We start from the raw sequence: 5,556 nt of genomic DNA, 5'->3' as shown, positions 1-5,556 counted from the left end.
ACTATAAAGATGTTCATATATTTCACTAATATTAACCACAAATTAGAAAATGGTATTATAAAGGTATTCAGTTAAAAAATCAAAATGTTAATTTATATAATTAAAGAAACAAATAAATTAATTTCAGTTATAATTGAACATCATTATAGTCTTGAAAAAAATAAAAAAATGTCAACTTTCATATTTAAAATTACAGTAAACAGTTACAATGAAAAAATTACTAAAATATATTGTTTGTGCATTACGAGTTGGTCCATCTCCAACACAATGTTTACCTAGTTAACCCACTGATAAGTGAATTAAACTAATTTAACTTAGATTTATAAAAACTATTTTTTTTTTCAGTCTAATCATAAACACACAGTGAATTAAGTTAGATGATTAGTTTATACTTATTTTGACACCTAGTTTAGATGAAGAAAATAAATTTTCCAAGCTCCATATATTTTATTATTATTTCTTTTAGTTTTAAAACTGTAATCATTTTTTCTAACACAAAATAGAAGATGAGAGAGTAATATCAATTTCTCTAATAAACGACAATAAGTAAAAGACATAGAAAAGACAGCCAATAATTCAATCCTAAGTCACCTTATCCAAAGACTAGGATCAATCCTCAGCAACCTATACAAATTTACGCTCTAACGAAATTATTATAAACATTATTACATGTATTTAACTCAATATACTTAGAGTTATCTAAGTATTCGTTTTGAATCTTCAAATAAATAATTAAGTAAAACCTTGTTTAGCCAAACCTCTTTAAACTCTAAATAGATCAGAATAAGAAATACGTACAACAGTAATCACAAGGCTATAACGTGTTAAAAGAATATAAATGAATACATTGAGTATGTTGTAATGAGTCATTATCGATACATAAATTAACTAGTGAAAAAATGTGAAGAAATTTTTGTTTTGAATAAATATATTTTTAGTTTAATTATTTAAATTTTGGATCACATTTAAAAATTTATGTTCATTACATTAAAATTAATTAATGATTGCTATCTTGATGACAGATACATATGCATATATTACGCTATATATCATAAATTATACAAATTAGACTGAGCACCTTCTATATTAGAAAACATTTTTTTCTACCAGTATTTTTATTATTATAAATGTCAATATTTTAGAAGTTTTCTATCTTGTATATGTAGTGTTTATGAGAAAAAGGTTACTCTAAAATAAACTTACAAGATTGAATAAAAATCATTAGAAGAAACATATCATTTCCTCATGATATATATATATATATATATATATATATATATTATATATATATATATATATATATATTATATATATATATATATATATATATATATATATATATAATATATAATTTGTTACACATCATTTATTAGATTGTGTTACCAATGAGGAGCATTGGTATCTTGAAAGCTACGGTAAAGTTTTGATGATGATAAAAGCTGAAGAATTGAAGACTCTAAATGCATCTTTGTTAAACGCATTTTGTAGAAACAAATGTATAGGATAAAATGTAATGATGTAAAAACTCTTAGAAGTTTTTGTATATAGTGAGTCATTGCACAAATAATCGATTATCAAGAGGTATAATCGATTATCACAAGCCAGTTTAGAAGAGAGTTGCTTGCGCAAATAATCGATTATTACACAGAATAATCGATTATCACTGTTTCATTTAATTCTGTCCAAGTCTCTGGAATAATCGATTATTGCTCAGGATAATCGATTATCACCATTTTGAAAACCCCATAACGGACACAAATAATCGATTATCACTTATGATAATCGATTATCAGTGGCAGTTGGGAGATGTCTTTTCAGTTTTTGACCTGCACGAAACTAGGCTTATAAATAGAGGTCTTAACAGCTCTTAGAAAACTTTTCAATTGAGAGTATTAGAGCTTTGTGCCTAAGGGAAGCTCTCTGTGAGTGAAAAGGATCTATGCCATTTTGAGAATACAGTTTGTCTGAGGAAGTTCTCAAAGTGATAGAGTGCTCTTGCCTGGTCTTGTGAATAGGAGAAGCTCGCGCTTTGTGTGTCAAAGGTCGGAGCGGTTCTCTTCAAGTTGGCTGAGCAGGTTCTTCCGTTCGTTTGTCGAAGGAAGGTGTTTTCTATTCTTTTCTTATTTTGATTATCTTGTAATCTGCAACTATATTTTTAGTGAAAAAGGTTAATCATTATTTATAGTGATTAACGACTGGACGTAGAATCTTTTGATTCGAACCAGGATAAAAATTCTGTGTTGATTTTCTTAATCCCTATTTTAACTTGTGTTGTGATCAACACGCTTTCCGATATTTTATTCCGCTGCGCGACTCTATAACGGTACCGATTGTTCCTACAATTGGTATCAGAGCTTGCTTTGATAGTTTTTCAAATTTTTCGAAAATGGGCGGTCATAACCAAGTTTATGCTGAGGGTGCCTCTATTGATAGACCTCCTTTGTTTACGGGGAAAATTATGCGTTTTGGAAAATAAGAATGCAAATATTTTTGGAGTCTATTGACAGGGGTATTTGGGAAGTTGTTATGAATGGACCAATTGTTCCCACTATTTTAATAAATGATATGCAGGTAGAAAAACCATTTTTACAGTGGACTATGGATGAAATAGAATGGCACAATATGATGTTAGGGCTAGGAACATAATTTTATCTGCACTAACCCTTGATGATTTTTTCAAAGTTTCTGTTTATGAAAGTGCTCAGGAAATGTGGGAATTTTTAAGAGTTACTCATGATAAAGTCACAAATGTTGTTAAGTTGACGTTGTCTGATTCAAGCTCCTCAAGCTCAACAATTCAAATGAGCAAGAAAATCTATGCTTGATGGCCAACGATAAATCATCTGAAAGCAAAATCTTGAAGGAAAAGAAGGACTATCAAGGTTCCTCTTCAAGCTTCAAATGTTATGGATGTGGTGAAAGAGGCCATGTGAAAGCCTATTGTTCAAGCAACAAAAGAAGTAAAGAAAGAAAAGAAAAGAAAATTCACAAGAAGAAGAAGGTTCACATTGCTTGGGAGGATAATGCATCAACCACCTCTAGTTCAAGTAATTCTGTTGAAGAAACAAACTTATGTTTGACAACTAATGTTGATGACACTGCAAGCCAAGTAAGTTGTTCTAATTCTGAATCTAGTGAATTTGATTTGCAAAAAGCTTTTCTTGAATTGCTTGATGAATCTGAAAAATTGAATGCTGCTCATAAAAATTTGAAAAAGGAATTTAAAGAATTGCGAATTAAATATGAGAAGGCATTAGATGAGGAAGTAAGTTTGAGAAATAAAATTTGCAACTTGGAAATGAAAGAGTCTTCAAATGTTGAACATCCTGTTGAATGTCTTTCGTGTAAGAGTCATATGCTTGATATTGATATTCTTGAAAATCTTCTTGAAGTTGCAACTAGAAATAATAATGTTGAAATGCCTATAACTGTTAGAAAGGTTTATAAAAACAAAAGTGTTTTTAAAAGTAAGAACAAAATTAAAAGAACCCGTAGGGTATGAGTTGAAAAAGGAAGTATGTCTTATAGAAATCCAAATGTTGTCACATTCTTTTATTGTATGAAAAAGGGGCACACTTCTAACAAATGTAGAATTAAACATTTTGATGTTCCAAATGGAAAATATGCTTGGATTCCTGTTATAAAGTAAATTGTCTCTAACCTCAAATGACCCAAATGAGATTATGGGGACCAAAACTCTATTGTTTGGTTTTGCAGGTTAATTTTTCAAAAGGAAAAGAAGACTCTATGATATCCTGGTATTTTTTAAAGAGCTTTGAAATAATTTATGAATGTTAGACGTGTCTTAAGTTGAAAATTTGGCCCAAATTTGTGTTTTTCAGAAATTAACGTAAATAATCGATTACCAAGGGTAACAATCGATTATCTCGTCCTCAAAAAATTTGGATTTTGACAATTTGGCTCGCACATAATCGATTATTTAAAGTAATAATCGATTATCTTAAGTCACCGCGTAAAAAAAAAACTTTTTTTAAATATTTTTTAGAGCCTGTTTTTAAAAGGGGATTATTACATTCAGGGGAAGATATATGAGTTTGTTAGATATCTTGTTTTTATCTCTATTATGGATTAATTAATACTGTTTGTACTTCTTAATTAGAGTTGAATTTCTGTTTCTCTTATATTCCATGAGGTATTTTGTTCTTTCATGTTATGAAATTTCAATTTTATTTTTGTTTTGAAATGCATCAATTCTTTTGTTGAGGGGGAGTTTTCCACTTTTTTACTTTTTGCTTATGATCAAAAAGGGGGAGAAAACTTCTAATTTAAGTAGTGCAGTTATTACTAACATGTTTGTAAGTATGAAATCTGTGCAGGAAATTAGAAATGCTTTTAACAAGAAGATATTTTTGATCATCATCAAAAAGGGGGAGATTGTTACCAATGAGGAGCATTGGTATCTTGAAAGCTACTGTAAAGTTTTGATGATGATAAAAGCTGAAGAATTGAAGACTCTAAATGCATCTTTGTTAAACGCATTTTGTAGAAACAAATGTATAGGATAAAATGTAATGATGTAAAAACTCTTAGAAGTTTTGTATGTAGTGAGTCATTGCACAAATAATCGATTATCAAGAGGTATAATCGATTATCACGAGCCAGTTTAGAAGAGAGTTGCTTGCGCAAATAATCGATTATTACACAGAATAATCGATTATCACTGTTTCATTTAATTCTGTCCAAGTCTCTGGAATAATCGATTATTGCTCAGGATAATCGATTATCACCATTTTGAAAACCCCATAACGGACACAAATAATCGATTATCACTTATGATAATCGATTATCAGTGGCAGTTGGGAGATGTCTTTTCAGTTTTTGACCATGCACGAACCTAGGCTTATAAATATAGGTCTTAACAGCTCTTAGAAAAAACTTTTCAAATTGAGAGTATTAGTGCTTTGTGCCTAAGGGAAGCTCTCTGTGAGTGAAAAGGATCTATGCCATTTTGAGAATACAGTTTGTCTGAGGAAGTTCTCAAAGTGATAGAGTGCTCTTGCCTGGTCTTGTGAATAGGAGAAGCTCGCGCTTTGTGTGTCAAAGGTCGGAGCGGTTCTCTTCAAGTTGGCTAAGCAGGTTCTTCCGTTCGTTTGTCGAAGGAAGGTGTTTTCTATTCTTTGCTCATTTCATTATCTTGTAATCTGTACAACTGTATTTTTAGTGAAAAAGGTTAATCACTATTTATAGTGATTAACGACTGGACGTAGAATCTTTTGATTCGAACCAGGATAAAAATTCTGTGTTGATTTTCTTGATCCCTATTTTAACTTGAGTTGTAACCGCAACACGCTTTCCGAGTATTTTATTCCGCTACGCGACTCTATAACGGTACCGAATCTTTCGACAGGTTGCAGCTATTACTAAGCTAGAGAACATAAAAAAACAAAAATAACATAGGAAATTATAATTGATTATATCTAACTTAAAATAAAAGAGTTCAACTACTTATATAATATTGTAATATAATTTCAGCAATATTTACACCTAGATTTACAATAAGAGTATTTCTTAGTTTCATATATTTCCATTTTATAT

This window comes from Vigna umbellata, chromosome 9, assembly GCF_029865625.1.
Source record: "Vigna umbellata cultivar VRB3 chromosome 9, Vumbellata_1.0, whole genome shotgun sequence".
In the NCBI taxonomy this organism is placed as follows: Eukaryota; Viridiplantae; Streptophyta; class Magnoliopsida; order Fabales; family Fabaceae; genus Vigna; species Vigna umbellata.
Note: the sequence above shows the minus strand (reverse complement) of the source record.